At 51.6% G+C, this 17,628-nt stretch overlaps 1 long non-coding RNA gene across 1 annotated transcript; it reads right to left on the bottom strand.

The window, feature by feature from the left end:
• Window positions 1-50: 50 nt before the first annotated feature.
• LOC103672332 lies at window positions 51-17,187 on the bottom strand. Its single transcript, XR_571149.2, has 3 exons — window positions 16,818-17,187; window positions 15,539-15,679; window positions 51-1,034 (listed from the first exon to the last, which is right to left on the bottom strand). It is a non-coding gene; the product is annotated as an uncharacterized LOC103672332 (long non-coding RNA).
• Between the last annotated feature and the right edge of the window lie 441 nt (window positions 17,188-17,628).

Here is a 17,628-nt window from a genome sequence, read left to right as displayed (position 1 = left end):
GCCTGCTTGTGCTTTCTCTCTCTCTCTCTCAAATAAATAAAATCTTAAAAAAAAAAAAAAAGGATGAGTTGGGACCCATCAGATCCCCTAAGCCTTTCCAGGACCAGGTCCTCCCCTGGTTCCTGACAGTCCACGGTCTCTTCCGACTCACTCCCTGCTCCCAGCCCCCAGCCTCTACATCCCCCACCCCATCTTTCTCCTACCCAAGGCAGAACAGCCCACCAGGCTCTGCCCACCTTCCCCCCACCTCCGACTTCCTCTGCGAGGGGAACAGACGGGTATACCTGTTGCCAAAAAGCTGCTTCTGCTTCTTCTTCTTCTTCTTCTTCTTCTTCTTCTTCTTCTTCTTCTTTTTTTGCAGAAACAAACTCAGACCCGTAAGCCAGCTTTCAAGGCAGATACTACCCTGACTCCTCGGCAAAATATCTTCGGTGGTCACCCCCAGGGTATAGAGGAAAGGTTGGGATCTCTTCCTCCGACAAGTTTTAACCATAGAAGAGCCTTGTTTAGTCAGAGCAAAACACCCAAATATCAAGTAAGAAGGCATTGGATCTGTAAGTAATGCTACCTGCATATTACGGAATATGAAGCAGCCATTAAAAATGGAAGAATTTTTAATGCCGTGGTCAAACATTCACCAAACAATAAGAGAAAAAAATGGGATATACAACTAGATGCCCTGCAAAGATGTTTGTAAAATGGCAGAGAGGCCAGTTAGCCCCCCAAAATCTGTTTCCCCCTTTTTCTATAGTAATAAAAGCTCTACTCAGATAAATCCTATTTCCCGGGGGGCCGTGGGGCTCAGTTCTGGCCAGTGGGGTACAAGCAGGCGTGATGCATGTGAATTCCAGGAAGCATCCTTTGAGGAGATGGGGCTCTCTCTTCTTTGCTGCTTCTTCCTCTGTCGGCTGTCTTGGGTCACTAGTGGAAGGCGTGTGCTGACGATGGAGAGCCCCAGGTAGAAGGGGCCTGGGTCCCTGATGGTCACGGGGCTGCTGTACCAGCCTGGACTGCTTACTTCCGGACATCAGTTCCTAGAGAGAGAAACGCACATGTTTAAGCCACTGTTCCTTTGGGTTTTCTGTCATTTGTAGCTGAAACAATCCTCATCGATGTCAGATGTATTGTTAAGTAAACAACAAAATGTAAGGTAATGATATGAATCATAGGATTCCGATTTTATTATAAAATGTGTGTTTCTATATATTTACCTGTGTACCTAAAAACGTGGACAGGACGTTAAACACGAAAATGTTAGCAAGTGTTGTTTCAGCGGGGTGAGGGTGCAAGGGTTGTATGTGTTCATTTGTTTGCTCGTCTGTATATTCCAACTTTTCCACAACAAAAGTGTACTGCTTTTCAGGTAAGAAAAAAATAATAAATGGTATAAATGGTATGATCCTAATGGGATCCATATGGATCCCGATCATAAGAAATATATCTTACTCATGGTTACATGGGAAAAAAACTGAAATGAAAAGAAGTGCACTAAAGTAAAGATTAACATCCAAGGGCATGGGAAGCTGTTCAAAATATATCGCGAATGGGAAAAAAGGTTATTAAACAATATAATTCCATTTTTTGGGTAAAAAGAATAAAATGAACCTAAAATAAATACAATATTATATGCCAATCATATTTCAATTAAAAAAAAAAAAAGAATAGGGCACCCGGGTGGCTCAGTTGGTTAAGCGTCTACCTTCGGCTCGGGTCGTGATCCCAGGGTCCTGGGATCAAGTCCCGCATCAGAATCCCTGCTCAGCGGAGAGTCTGCTTCTCCCTCTCCTTCTACCCCTACTGCCCCGTTCATGCTCTCTTTCTCTCAAATAGATAGATAAAATCTTTAAAAAAAATAAAAGAATAAAAGGACATGAATACATGCTAGAGAAAGGACCAGAAGGAGATAAGCCAATAGATAAATGGTCTGGTTCCAGAGAAGAGATTCTGGTGATTCTTATTTTTCTCTTTCTACCTTTTGGTATTTCCTGAATTTTCCCCCAATAAACCTGTATGAATCTTATTGACTTAAAAATGTATTTATTTCGGGATGCCTGGCTGGCTCGGTCAGTAGAGCATGCTACTCTTGATCTTGGGGTTGTGAGTTCGAGCCCCATACTGGGTGTAGACAGTACTTACAAATAAAGTCTTAAAGATTGTATTTATTTATTTGTTAGAGAGTGAGAGAGAGCACAGTAGGGGGAGGGGCAGAGGCAGAAGCAGGCTCCCCGCTGAGAAGGAACCTGATTCGGGACTCTATCCTAGGACCCTGGGGTCATGACCTGAGCCGAAGGCAGATGCTTAATGAACTGAGCCACCCAGGTGCCCCTAAAACTAAAATCTTAAAAAAAGTCTTTATCGAGAGCAATTTTAACAATACAGAAGATGTTACAAAGAACAATGAAATATACACATACATCCCCACCGCCCAAAATTAAAATGATTCATATTTTGTTATATTTAATTTCTGCCTTTGTTTTTAAGAAACAAGAAGTTAATGGGAAAGCCCTCCTCACGGATGTCTATCAGGATCATGAAAAAACATTTATTTCAGTGTGAGAGCACTTGCCCTGCCTGGGATGGCCCAGGTGGGACTGTGGAGGGCAGGAGAGAAGCCGCACTCAGGGACTTTGACTTCCTTCCACCTTCGGCCAAGGGTTTGGCTCTAAGAGCCTATTTCCAGGACGGAGGCGGCCTGGGTGCGAGGGTGCCAGATTTGCCTGGCTCATCCCCCGGGGAACATACAGCAGCAGCCAGGACTGGAAGAGGAGGGTCCCGGTGAAGCGCTTCCCTCCTGAAGTCAGTTGGTGCCCAACTGGTGTTTACAAAGAGGGTGGGGCCCCAGGCGCAGGGCTCTGAGGCCTTTGCTGTCGGGGAGCCGGCCCATGGCAGGCCACAAGCAAAGGGTGGCAAAACCACTGTCTCCTGCGAAGCTCAGAAGCCGGGCCGCAGCTGGGAGGATGCTGGGAAATGAGGGGCCTGAAGCTAGGTGGTAAAGTGGTCGGTGGAGGTTAAGGAGATCCAGAAGGAAGAAGGGGAAGAGGGAAGTGGTAGGAGCGGTCACCCTGACGGCACCTATTACCATGGGTAGTTATTACCTCCATTTTACAGAAGAGGAAAGAGGCTCAGAAGGATTGGGTCACCTGCCCCAGGCCTCACGGCTCCTGGACTGAGGTCCACGCTGAAATTCAGATGAGCCCAAGGTTCGTGCTCCTCACACCACAGCGGGCTGTGTCCCATGGGGCCATTACGAGGGAGCCAGTCTGCAGTGCTCAGAGTCCAGAGCAAGGCGTGGGGTCACGTCCAGGCCGATTTTCAGGAAGCAGTGGGATCTGGGGATGAAATGCTCTGACACAGCCTGTCCTCACTTGGCCTGAGTCCCCCACTCTAGCTTCGAGGCTCAGAGAGGCCGATGAAGTCTGAACCGACTTTGGAGAAGAGTTTGCCAGTGTCCTTTCGTCTTGACTGTGGAGACCCGCGGCTCCAGGCCCGTGGCCAGCTTTCCAGGAAAATATTAGAGGCTCCCCTCAAGGGAACTGAGATGGGGATGACAGGGGAGCCACCCAGCCCTTCCCTCCTCACCTGCCAAATGCACAGTCTTTCCAGAGTCTCTCCTGGCCTGGGTGGAAATTAGGCTGATGTGTCCACATGCGTGTACACACACACACACACACACACACACACACACACACACACGTGTTCATACAAGCACCAGCCCAGGCAACCTCCTAGTGGACCATCCTTTCAGCCTTGCCCTGGTCTCCAACGTCTGGCACACATCCCAGCGGTGGAACAGGCCCGCAGGCCCACGCCGGCTCATGGGCGGGCTCTGTAAGCAGTCCATTTCTATGGGTCTCCTGCTTTCTTGACTCGAACGCCAGGGCCCATGCCCTCTCGATGCCAGAGCCATGGGCAGTGAGACACATTAAATCATCCTGGGGAGGCTGGAGGCTTCTATCAGATAAAGTTGGTTGAAATTCTGGCTCTGCCACTTTCTGGCTATGTGATCTTGGGCGGCTTTCTTAGCCTTTCTGAGGCTCAGTGCCTTTATCGCATGGGGATGTTTGTGTTGATCGTGGTAACAGACACCCACCCCCTCGTCTAGTGGCCGGAGGAGTAAGCCCGAGAGCGCATGGTGAGTGCCTAGAGCCTGGCACGTGGCAAATGCCCAGGGGCAGCATCCGATACTTGCGTGGCCCTTTGCGTCTCCCACCCCCAGCCCCATTCAGGGGCGCAGTCTTCACTCTGGAGCGGCAGGGGAGGCCCAGACGACCTCCAGGCCCTGCTTAGGCATGGAGTGTTCCTTTATTCAGGACTGCGTCAGCTCGCACAACCGAGGAGCAGCCGGAGGGAGAACTGTGGTCGAGTCTGAGGTGCCAGTCCTTTGGGCGGGGAGACCAGCAGGTGGCCCCTTGATGCACCACCCGAAATCCTGCTGCTTTCCCGTTTGACAGGGTACTGACTGTGATGGTATCTCTTCTGCCCCTGCTCTCCAAAGATCCTCACAGATAGGTCATGGATTCTTCTAGCGCTATCCAGGCCGTTCTTCACAACAACGATGAACGCGGCTCCCAGGCACTGACCCCAGTGTCCCCACAACGCAGATGAGGACACTGAAATCCAAAGGGGTCAACGACTTGGTCATCATGGGGGCAGTGGCCCACGTGAGGCCGTATTGAGGCTGGGAAGACATGAGGGGTAGAATGGATCTTGCTGGGCAGGAAGACATTCTGCTTACTCAGACCCTGTCGGTTCCAGGGCTGCTGTTCTGGGATCCGTGGGGTCCTGCTGGGGGCTGTTCAGTTCTGCTCACGGGCAGCTAACCTGGCACCCGAGGGGCACCCTGGTGACCTGGTTTCCAGGATAGGCTTCGACTCCCCCTCATGCTCAGGAGTTGCTTGCCTGCTATGGACTGAATGTTTGTGTCCCCTAGCCCTCAAATTCATGTGTGGAAATCCTAATGCCCAATATTATGGGGCTAGAAGTTGGGCCTTTGGGAAATGGTCAGGTCATGAGGGTGAAACCTTTTGAATGGGATTAGTGCCCCTATAAAGGAGACCCCATGGAACTCCTTGGCCCTTCCCTCACATGTGGACACGACCAGAAGTTGGCAGGGTGTGACTCGAAAGAGGGCTTTTGCCAGAACCTGACCCATATTGGCACCCTGACCTTGGACGTCAGGCCTCCGGAACTGTGAGAAATAAATTTCTGTTTATGGAGCCACCCAGTCTGTGGTCTTCTGTTATAGTGGCCCAGCCACCAAGACCCTACTGCTGTGCCCAGGGAGACTGCCCCATCCACAGCCGGGGCACGAGGTGAGGACCTGGTCTGGGCGAGGTCCAGGCGGGAGCAGGAATGGCTGCAAGGGCGGAAAGGGGGTGTGGGAGTGGGCAGGCAAGCGCATTAGCGGCCGTGGGGAGCTGCCACAACCTCTGAGGCCGGAAACTCAAAGGGAGGAGGGGTTGGTAGAGAGCCCAGGGCTGGGGCTGCCCACTGGGAGCTGGGGCCAAGGACGAGGCTGTGGCCAGAGGTGCTGCCTGAAGCTGGGGGTCCGGAGAAACACCCAGACTTCTCTCCTCTTCCTGCCCCACCCCTTCCTCCCTCACCTTTCCCTGGGTGAACCTAGTCAGCAGCCAGTTGGCAGGGGAGTCTGGGGTGTGTCATTTGCCCTCTGAGATGTTGAGCAGAACAGAGAAAGGTAAGGAACAGATGTGATAGCAAACGAAAAACGAACGAGCAGGACACAGACCTTTCCAAGGTGATGTCCTGCTCCTGTGGCCATCTTCAACCTGCTGCAGGGCTCCTGCTGGGTAGCAGGAGGACAGGTTCCTGAGGCTGATGACCATACTCCCCCTTTATGAAGAGGACCTCTGCTTGCTACTGGTTGGGTCCACTGGAGCCGGCCACCCTCCTTATATCTGACTGGGACTGCCTGGATCCACCTTGTCCTTTACTCCAGTGACTGCCTTTCCCTCTGGTCCTAACTCCTTCCCCATCAGCGCTGCCCTCACAGGGCTTGGGTCCCACCGTGCCCTTCTCCCTTGCCTGCCCACCTTAGAAAACCAGAGAAGATGCTGCCAAGAGTCTCCCACCAAACACTCTGGTTAAGAATCTTTGGTCAGATCCAGCTCTGTGGCTTATAGGCTCCAAGCAAGTCATTTCACCTCTCTCAGCCTCAGTCTGCTTATCTAGGAAATGGGACCAGCAACAATACATCCCTGCAGAGTGGCTGTGTGGATAAAATAAGCTAATGCGGGTAGAGTGCTGAACACAGGGCTCAGCTCTTACTGAGTGTCCTATAAATGGCAACTTCAAAAAGCATGGGAAGGAGCACTTGGGAGTCATTGCAAACTCGGGAGGGAGCACATCTGGACCCTTAAGGTCCTGGCTACCAGGGTCCATTACTGGCCATTTTCCGGGAGATCTAAGTCTCCCACATTCCAGGGGGCTGAGTAACAGGACAGCTCTTTCCCTGGTCTCATGGAGTTCTCATGGCTGGAAGGAGGAGATGTTCTGCCTGGAACTGGCCTGCACTCCCATTTTGAGCAGCACTAATGGCAGTCTGGAGGGTTGGGCAATGGGCACAAGAATAGTGTCCTTGCCTCGGGACCTACCGAATGTCTGAGTATTGCAAGGCCACCTCCCCGCTGCCTGCCAGTGTTTCTGTTCTCATCTGGAAGGACAACATTGTGATGGTCCAGGCCCTCCCTAGGCCTTTATCTTTCGTGCTTGGGGCCAGAGGTCTAGTAGCCAATCAAAAACTTCTTGGGTTGTGCATAATATTATCGTATCGTGGGCCTTCAGAGCTTGAAAAGACATTGAACAGAACCCTAGACTGTTAGTGCTGGAGGGGGGCCTCCTGAGGGACCACAGGGAATTGGGGCAGGAGCCCAGGGGGACCTCGCAGTAGACTGTACATGGTTAGTTCTAGGCCGGGCTTCAGTCTGAGCACAGAATGACTCCTTCAGAATGGGCCTCAGGCAGAGCCATGGGAGAGCAGGACAATGTGCTAGATGCATCTAATTCAACTTTCTCATTTTGTAGCTGAACCCTCAGCTCCCTGTATAAGTAGCTAGTGTGTGGGGGGGTGTTTCTGAGAAGAATTTGCTAGAGATGAGGTCCACGTGAGTACTTTAGGTGTTTCGGCTGGGGCAGAGAGAAAGAGAAATACTTATAGCTTCTCTGGGGCATAGTCATTACAGGTTAAGAGAAGAAAAATAACATGGGAATTCATTCCACAAGTGTTTATTGACTCCGGTGTGAGGCCTAGCAGGGATGGGAAGAAGAGTGAGACCCCGAAGGGTAAGATGTGACAGAAAACCAACCCAAGCTGGCTTAGACAAAAGGACATTCGTTGGCTCCCCTAACCGGAGGCCTAGAGGCAGGGTAGGTGTTACGCACTGAACGGTGCCCCCAACCCCCAAATTGGATACGTTGAAGCCTTAACCCTCAGTGTGACTGAATGTGGAGACAGGGCCTTTAAGGAGGTAGGGGAGGTTCAATAAGGTAACAAGGGTGGAGCCAAATCCAAACAGAACTAGTGTCCTTGGAAGAGAAGGAAGAGACAGCGGCACTCGCTTTCTCCTCACATACACACAGAGCTCAGAGACGGAGGATGCGGCGAGAAGGTTGGCTGTCTGCAAGCCAGGAAGACAGGCCTCACCAGAAACCGCCCCTGATGGACCTTGATCCTGGACTTCCAGCTTCCAGAACTGTGAGAAAACAAATCTCTGTTGTTCAAGCCCCCGAGTCTGATATTCTGTTATGGCAAGCCCAGCCAACTAAGATAGTAGGCTCAGGGTAGTTTAGTCCAGAAACTCTGACTCCATTTTCCTGTCATTCTCTCAGCTCTCCCCTCCTGTGTAGCCCCATTTTCAGGCTGGTATTAAGAGGACCACCATCGTTCCAGGCCCAGCAATGTCCAGAGGAAGAGAGAGAAGGTTGCTCCATGATGCTGCCTTGTAACCACAAGAGAGCTCTTTCCCAGAAACCCCCAATCAAACCTTGCCTTGTGTCTCACTGGCCCTAACTAATTCCCAGGCCTAGTCTTCAACCAGTCCCCGAGGCCCGGGGAAGCCAGGCACTGTGTACTTTGCAGAGCACGGGAAAAGTCACTTTCACAAAGAGAGTCCAAATACAGAAGAGTAAGCAAAATAGAAATTTATGTCACTTTTCTATCCTATAAGAGTTCAGAGAAAAGTCATCCAAGACTGAGAGAAGGGCTCCGCCATCCTCCAAATGTGGTTTCCCTCCCTAGGTCCAGGGAGACTCCTTTAATTTCTATCATCTCCTAGTCAGGGGGAAGTGCTGGGGAAGGGTCGGGGAAGCACACACACCATCCTTTTGAGAGCACAGCTTAGAGGCGGGACAATCATGTCTGCCCACAGTCTGTGGTGAGACCTTAAACTCAAGGCGCCATCAAGCTACAAGGGAGGCTGCAAAAAGTAGCTCTTACGAGGCAGCCATTGCTTGGCCAAAAATCAGGAGTTCTGTTATTAAAGAAGGGGACTGTTGATATTGGGGAGCCAGAAAAGCCTCTACTGCACACTGGTTAGTTTAGGCCCAAGTTCTTGAACCAATTCTTGGAAAGGGCGGTGGGCGGACCCCGGGAACTGGGCTTGGGGTCAGCTTCCTTAGAAGCGCATGGGCTTGCATGAGCCTCTGGACTCCAGGTCTGTTCGTTATGGCTGCTTAGCTTGTACGCTGAATAACACACGGTGCCTTGCATTTCTTTGGCTTCTTGTAGGAAGGGAGAGAAGGGGTGTTGGGTAGTCAACCAGCAGTGAACACTGCATGACCCGCCTAGGAGGCCCTCTGAGTCCGGGTGGGGGAAGGGACGTCTTTCAACAGATAACTATGGGTCAACGTGACAAATGGTAAACTGGCAGCTATATATAAATCCCAACGAAAACAGAGGGAAGAATTAAGAGAAGGCTTCTAAGAAGGGATCGGAGAGTATAATGAGTTCATTTTGTCTGGGTCTCAAAGGATAGGTGGGAATTCCCCAAATGATTTTGGCTGGGGAAGGACGATTCCCACAAAGGGACCGGCAAACTGGCCGAGCTGTGGGGGCGCACGGGGTGTGGCTAGTGGTCTGGTGCGGCGGGGGAGTGGGAGGGAGGTATGCTGGGTGCAGGGAACGAACAGCACCCGAAAGTCACGAAAGTCACGGGAGGAAGCAGCCTGGCTGACAGGCTTCTGGAAGCCATGCGGGGTTTTCTAACCCGGCAGAGATGTGGGCTTTGTCTCTGTCTCTCTCTGAGGTAGAGACTGGAGGATGACTCGTAAGGAAGCTATTTCACCAATTCGGCTGAGTAATGAGGAGAGCCTGCCTCGGGGGTTGTGGTGCTGGGAATGGAGACAAGGAGCTAGATGACAGGGAGTCTGGGGGTAGGACTGACAGAACTCGGTAGCTGGGTGACTGAGGGGGTTGAGCTGGAACAAGGAGGGGGGGTTAAATATGGTTAAACATGATCCTAAGTTTATATGCTCCTACTAGAAATCCGGAGAAGGAGTACAGGAGAAGCAAGTTCGGGGGTGAGAGGAGACGACGACTTCCCACCGTCTGAAGCCTGGTTCAGGACAGGCTTCTTTGGGATCCTTGGATACACAACATTCTCTCTTAACTCAGGGCTTCTGAAGACTCTGTCCCTACTCGGCAAAACATTCCCTCACCCTCAGATCTCCAACTGGCTAATTCCTCATTCCTCCCAAGAGACCTTCTTGACCACCCCTCCCCCCCCAGGTGACAAACCTTCTTGGATGTTCTAACAGTATGCCATTTCTTCTCTTCACTGGCCTCTCGCTCAGGGCTGTTTAATGTCTGCCTTCCCTGACTCAGCCTGTCAGATCCATGAAGACAGGGGCCATGTCTGTCTGTTTGCCCCTTCCTTCTCAACACCTTGAATAGCGTCTGGCACCCCGTGGGCACTCATGCTGGGTTCGAAGTATTCAACAGTTGTCATTGGAAATAGGAGTTGGCCAGTAGGTTTTATCAGGGCCCACTGAGATGTGATGAAAGGCAACGAGGCCACCCTGAGGCCAGGTGGTGTGATCCTGTTATAGACCTGGATCCCTCTAGACCAGTGGTTCTCAACCAGGGGCAATTTTTGCCTCCCAAGGACATTTGGTGGGTCTAGAGACATTTTTGATAGTCATGACTCGTGTGTGTGTGTGTGTGTGTGTGTGTGTGTGTGTGTGTGTGTGTTTTACTGGCATCTAGAGGGTAGAGGCCAGGGATCTTGCTAAACACCCCTACAGTGCACCAGACAGCCCCCCACCACTGAGACTTATGCAGCCCCACAGGCCAGTAGTGCTGACGCTGAGAAATCCCGCTCTAGAGACTGCTGAGCCAACGGGATGGTTAAGTTCCCATCTGGCCTGCTGGTTGCTATGGCCCAACTGAAGGAGAGCAAGAGAAGCTTAGCGGCTGTCATAAGATATATGGACTTGTGATGTGCAGCCAGGAACCACCTTGGATCAGGCCTCAGTCAAAGGTCCCAAAACTTTGGGCAGTTTCCCCTTAACTGAACTCCCGGCTGTAAGCCCAGCAGACCAGCCTGGCACTCACCCCTCTCTGACTCACTCCATTGGGTTTCTCTCGCTCTTTGGTGGAAGTGGCCACCACACTCTCTTCCCACCCCATCTGCCTCACTGATTATTTTCAGCTTGGCTTGCAGAGGCCCAACGCTGCAATTACACCCCAACCTCAATGGCTCCTTCTGAAAATAACATTTGGGTCGAAGAAAACCTCAGTCTGGTGGGCTGGATTTTATACTAAACAGTTAAAGAGTGGGTGTGGGCATGGGGGTTGAGGGGGAGACAAGGGAGTGGCACAATGGTACAATTAAAAGAAGAATCTGGAAGAAGGGGAAGGAAGAGGAAGTGAAGAGAGGGAAGGGGTGGTGGTGGTAAGGGCAGTTGCAGAAAGAAAATATACCTCCTGGGCAGGGGTCAGCCATCTTTTAGAAGTCTCATGCCAAGTCTTCATTTATGCCTCTAATTGAAGGTTTTGTTTCTGAAATAACTTGCCCCCATCCCAGCCCCCCATCACTGAGGCCTGGGAAATTCGTCTGCCTGGGGCCAGAAGAATTAGTCTATGGGCATACCAATCTTTATCCAAGCTAGTGACCAGATTTTCCAACCCCAAAATAGGAGCCACATGGTTTGACATAGGATTTTTGTTCTCTTTCCCGGTGAGAATAGCAGTCTGGGAAATGTAGTTTCACGATGCTGGTAGGTGGAATTTCCATGGTCAGTGGAGAAGAGTGGATAGGACCTTTAAAGTAGGGATTCTTATGGATATCATGAGAGATTTATGGGTTGCTTTTAGTTCAGAGGAGAGAAGGAAACCACTGAAAGAGAACCTCTGTCCTACCTACCCAGGGGGAGGGAGAGGTGGAGATGTAGGGGGTGAGGAAAGAAAGAACTTGGAAGCACCTTTTGAATTCCAAAGGAGGCAGACAGATTTAAAAAGGCTGTATGAGGTGAGATCTGGGAAAATAGGAAAGAGTTCCACACAGCAATTAAAAGCTCAGTTCTGGAGTCAGACCGAGTTAGGTTCAAATCCAGACTACACTAACCACCTGGGTGATCTCCAGTGGTAACTTAGCTGTTTTGGAGAGGCCAGCAGTACAGGCTCTAGGCGAGCCTAGTAAGGATTTGCATCCTGGCTCTGTGATCTTCAGCAAGGTATTTCGCTTCTCTGTGCCTCGCATTTTCCCTTTGCAAAATGAAAGGGTATATATCAGGACCCAAACCTTCCCACAGCACCACTTCTAAGGTGTCATAAGGCGGTAGAATAAAGTGCTTAGTTCAGTGCCTGGGACATTGGCAATCACTCAACATATGTTAGCTATTTTTTATTACCTCTGGAGTTTTTCTCCAAATGCAGTAGGCAAGAAACTTTTAGCTAACATACATTTTTTATTTGAATAGTTCTGAATTTATTTTCAAGTGTATTAAAATATATGACTAACATATCAAACTGTGGTTTCGCTAATGTTATTGCTTAGGGCAAGGCTATGTAGAAAAAGGGAATCGATTTAAAGTTAATTTAGAGAATAAGGAGAGTTAATAAAAGAAGTCAATTAAAAATATATAATATAGATGGAATGTGGGGATGGAAGAAAACCATGCAGGCAATACCTGAATGGCTGAAAAAACTGGAAAATAATCTATGATGCTTTCTGTTAATAAAACCGTCTAAGGCACATGGGTGGAGAAATAAGCCAGGAAGATATGGATCACGACGTTATCAGAACGTTGCCTCCCCCCCCCCCACCACTGTTGTTCCCTTTTTGAGAAATCAGTAGGAGGGCACAGACTAGCGAGGCCCCTAATGAGGTCTTGGAACCCTGATAGCTTTGTGGCTTGCGGGGCTCCGGGGAAGGCAGGCAGAATCCAAAGGCCCAGCTCTGGAAACCGAAAGCCAACTCCCCAACTTCTTTCTCCCGTCGCGTTTAGGGCGATTCAGGCCTCTCTGATTTTTTTGGATCACTGGGTCAATCAGTCAGCCAATGCCTCGGGAGAAGTTTAATTAAGCTCAGATCGCCGGCGCGAGCTGCCAAAGGTCTCCCTGCCCGCCCGCGCCCCGCCCCTGCCCGCGCCGGCCCCTCCCCCCCGCCTCGCCCCGCCCCGCCCCGCACATCTGGTGAAAAGCTTCTCCCCCGCCCGGCGCGGCGGGGCCGCAGCCCGCGCATGCGCGTCGGCAGGGCGCCCAGCGCCCCGCGGCAGGCTCGGCTCCCAGAACCGAGCGTTGCAAACTGTTGCATCAGACAGCAAGCAGCCGGCCGGGCCGCCAGGGTTTCTAGGAAGATAGGAAGGGTTTGAGATCCTCTGTGGTCGAATGGGAGCGTTGGCTGTCACTCACGGTGTTTACACGCTGGTAACACGATCCCCTGAAACCTCAAGCTTGCGCCAGTCCGGGGAGGGCCTTAGCCACAGGTGAAATGCGCTTGAACTCCACTGCTTCGGCCCCCTCCCCACGGCCCCAGGCTGGACCAACTGAATTGGACTCGGTCTGCTTTATTAATGGCATGGGCCGTAAAAGAATGAGCTGGGTTTGATTTCTCTTCCCAAGTACAAGAATGCCCCCTGAGGAATTTCTCACTCTGAAAGTGCAAAACTAATTTCCCCAGACAAGCGCTGCTGCCGGTTCCCAAAAGGGCTTGGAAAGATCCCAGCAGGAATGTTCAGTGGTTCCAAAGCTCTTCACCCCAGCTGCTGGACATGCAGACAATGACCACCAAGAACTTCTTGGTGGGTGGACACACGTCCTTCACAGACAGGCCTTCTTTTTAGAGTGTCTCAGGCCACTGTGTTATGGAGATTTTGGACATCAGCCAGAGAGCGCACAACCACGAACTCACACAGACACAGCACAAATATAACAATTCTCTAGATTCAAGTGGCTCTGCAACTCAGGTAAGGGAAAAGTTTTCCTCACTACTCCCTCATTCTCCTGGTCTCTGGGCCTCTGCCTTCCTCAAGGGGAGAGAAAATGATGCTGTAGGTACCCAGCAGAGATGGGGCAGTCTTGGGGGGGGGGGGCGGTGAGAAATTCAAGAAGAATGAATAAGATTTGGAATCTACTCTCTAAAGGGATTTCCAGGGACATCATCTGAATCCTGCGGTTCAACACACTCTCTCTCTCTCTCTTTTTTTTTTTCTTGGAATGGGTGAAGACTAAGTCATTGAGTATTAATGGATTTTCCAAAAAGACAAAAACTGACAATGTATACCTTAAGCATTCTGTCTTCACTAGGGTGTTGATGATGTTGAAAATCTGTACCATCTGAATAATCTGGAAAGCTAAAACAGGGCTAGTGTTCTTCCTTCCCCTCATTATTTTGAGTCACTCAATCCCAAGGTTCAATAAGAAAATGACCTGAAAGACTCAGCATTAGCCGACATACCCACTTGCCAGCCAGTCACTGTTGTTTGTTTAAGCCAACATTTTCCTTTGAACAGTGGGGTATGGTGACACTATGGGATTTTTGTTGTTGCTGCAAATGGTGCTTCGGCCATAAATATGGCCCAAGGTATTAAGGTAGCCAACGATCGTATGAACTGAAGGCGTGCCAGCTAGGAAAGGGTAGGAAGGAGTATGGGCAAGTGCCTTTCCAGACCCTGCTTTTGAGGGTATATCTCAGGGCCCAAACCTCCTGCCTCTTGGATGTCACCAAGGTTGTATCCTGGGGTCACAGGGCGTGGTCTCCTGGAGCTGCCAGGAGCTATCCAAAATGTTGGATACATCTGAGCAATCGTCCCCGCCTGGAGAAGCGAGTCATTGACTATTGTAGCGCTCTTCAGGCATGAAAATTGGAGCCATGAGGTCAGGAGCTGGGTAGGAACTGGAGAAAGTGAGCTCGCGAGCTCATGTTACGTTCCCTGCTGTACCCAGAGCACTTACGCACAGTGGGCTGTCAATGCATGTTTGTAGAATGAACGCCCTGAAAAAATGAGGGAAGGAGCAGAGAGAGGTAGTAAGGTCAGAGAAGTCCAAGAATTTTGCAAGAGGTCGCCTGGGATGCCCAGGGCTCTTTTGTGTTGGGCAAGGGGGGGGAGGGTCGTTCAAGTTCAAAGACATAGGGCAAGAGCATCAGAACTGTGATGTGACAAGTCTCCTGAGGTTCCCTTCTGCCTCAGTTTCCCTGTTTGGAAAGGCCTCCAGTTGAGTGATTCCAGAGCTGAGCAGTCATTCTGTTTAACCAAGCCTAGTGACATCATCATCAATAACAACTGCTTCACCTTGACTCAATTCCCAGAGCGAACTTCTGGGAAAGTAAGGGGTCTGAGGGAGGGTGTGTGACTAAGACCCAGGGCACAGGAAAATCCCCTAGAAGCCACACTCTAAAATCATAAGCAAAGTGGTGGCCCAGAAGGTTAGATGATGCAGACACACACCAAAAGCGTGATTCGTTTTCCACGTTTCTTGGGCACTCACCGATTCTAGACACTATACAGAGCCCAAACCCAGACAAAGCTCCCGTTCTAAGGGCTTATGATCTAAATTCCTTGTGGAAAGTCTGTCTTTCAAAAGTTGAAAGCACCTCATTCCATCTTCATTTCCCCTTCAAGTCATGCATCTCCTTCCTGAGAAACCCACCAAGTTTGAAGTTTGTAGCTGGCCTTCCTTCTGTTTTTGCTCTTTAGATGCCAATTTAAAGGGTGGGGAGAGCTACATTAATTTAAAAATAAAACACAAATAGCAAAATGAGGCTTGGTTAAAGTAAAAAAACCGCAGAAGACATTTTTTCCCCCCTCTCATACTTTTCAGATTTTCCTAGAACCACCTTTATTTCCTCAGAGCCCAGTCATAGAAAGTGAGTGAGCCTCTCTGGATGCTCTTCCAAGCAAAAGCCACAAGCCTTATTCCTATTCTCCCCGCTCACCCCACCTTTAGGTTTTCTTTTTCTTTTGCAGACATTTGAGTCCTGAACTGGGCTCGGAGAGCCACTGAAGCCCCTAATTCACATGTGGTATTTCCAAGCACTCTGAGGGTGGATCTTGGTTTGTTTCTGCTGGGTTTGTTGCTTACCTCTTCCACTCAGTTGGACCAGCGGGTACATTCTGGTGATGGGAACATGGCTTTAAAGTTAGATCCTCCTAGTGGATGCCCATTTACCAGTCTTGTGGCCTCTTCTATCAAAGGGAGAATAATGCGGCACTCCTCCCAGGGCTGTTGTGAGGATTAAGGAGTCAAGACACAGAAAGGGCTCAGCACAAAACAGGCTCTTAAGACACTGTAGCTATTAAAAATAGATCCTTTCCACCAATCTGCTCCTTCCTTAAACAAGCCCCTCCTCCAGTTTTGGAGAAGAAAATTCGTTATCTATTCCAAGTCAATGATTTATCCCCATTTTACATCACCAAAGGGCCCGTGAGAAGGGGAGACTTACGAGGTTGACTTGCGAACACCTGAGCCTTTTAATGGAATGGAATCGGTGTTCTTGCCTTTCAGCAAGAGGTGACCAGATCAGCGGGTCAGGGACTGGGGAAGACTTGAAGGCGCATGGTGGGATGGCTGGACCACAGAAAATGGGGGAGAGTAATCAGGAAAAGCAGGCCCAAGGCTGAGATGAGGGGCCAGAGGGGTGCCAGTCGCCAGGCAAGAAGGGTTCCCACTTAGGGGGTTCTGAGTCCAAGCGTCCCCGCAGGCCGAGGCTGCCGGCGCCGGGTGACCATGGGACCCGAGGCGCGTGCGACAGCGCCCTCTGCCGGCCGCGCAGAGCAAGCCGTCAGCCCTGTCGCTCTGCAGGTGGGACCAGGGATCCCTCCCGCTGCCTCGGCCCCGGCTCCATCCCTTCTGAGGACCGCGCTGCCGGGTCCCGACCGGATTCCGGGAGACGCGTCCCAATCAGACGCCTGCGGGCTTAGCTGAGACGATGCTCGGAAACATCCGATTCACCCGGGGATCGGAGGCCGCGGGCACCCGCCCAAACCCCGCAGAGGCTGCGCCTCTTGGGACCCGGGGCCAAAGCCTGCTGGGCTGTCGGAAGCGGTTTGGAAGTGGCATCGCCTATGGCCAAGACCGCGGGTTCTGCGAACAGAGAAGCCCTGGGTTCGCTTTCTGCCTCATCCATTTTCCAGCTAGGTGACCTTGGGCAAGGTACTTAAATTTCCATGTGCCTTAGTTTCCTCATCTTTAAGATGGAGAGAACGATCCCGACCTTATGGGTTGACATGAGGATTACGTGGGATCAGACAGCCTGGGTTGGAATTCTGGCACTGACATCAGCTAGCTGTGTGCCTGGAGCAAATTACTTAACCTCTCTGTGCCCCGGTTTCCTTAAAAGAGGGATAATAACGGTACTTACCTCTGAGGGTTGTTGCCTGCAAAACGCTTAACACAGTGCGTGGCACAGAGTAAGCGCTCAATAAATGGTGGCTCTTACGGTTGTTGTCGTTATTATTGTTCTTAAGAGCGCTGAGCACACGAGCAGAACTCTAGCGGGCTGCTATTATTAGTCTCTTTCTTGGGTCCGGCTATTTCTTTCCGGGCATTGTTAAAATCTTTTACCATGCGGTCGCGTCCTTATCAGTAGCCGAAGGACAGCCGGCCTTCCTGAGATTGGAAAAATCGAGGTTCCCCTGGAGGAGGGCCAAGGACACGGCCGCGGGCTGCAAGGACCGGGACCTCCCCGGGGGACACCCGCGCCACGCCGCCTCCGCCCCGTGCCTCCATTAGCGCGCGTCAGAGCCGCAGTGACGTCGCCAGGTCCCGGCGGTGGGGAGGCGCGGCTCGGGGAGGCGCGGCCTGGGCACGCGGGGAGCCTGGGGGTGCCGGGGGCGGGGTGGTCGGGGTGGCCGCCGGGCTGCAGGAGACGTCCGGGGCCGCGCGGTGCCCAGCTGTCCTCGGCGGCTTCGGCCGAAGCAGCCCCGGGAGCTGCGGGAAGTCCGCGGCGGGGGTCGGCTGTTCCACCCCCGCCCCCGGCGCCGTGCGCCTTCGGGCTCCGCCTGCACCCCGCGGGGAGGCCGCCGAGGCCAATGCCGGGCCCGCCCAGCCGGCGCGGGGCTGCTCTCCCGGCGGCCGCTCCGCGTCTGCGTGGTCCTCCCGCTCCCACCCTTCTCCTCCCCCGGCCAGCCCCAGTCCCATTCCTCGTCGTACCCCAGAGACCTGCTCGCTTT

The sequence above is a fragment of the Ursus maritimus genome, unplaced genomic scaffold, assembly GCF_017311325.1.
Source record: "Ursus maritimus isolate PB19 unplaced genomic scaffold, ASM1731132v1 scaffold_23, whole genome shotgun sequence".
Classification (NCBI taxonomy): Eukaryota; Metazoa; Chordata; class Mammalia; order Carnivora; family Ursidae; genus Ursus; species Ursus maritimus.
This window is presented reverse-complemented; position numbering and strand designations above follow the sequence as displayed.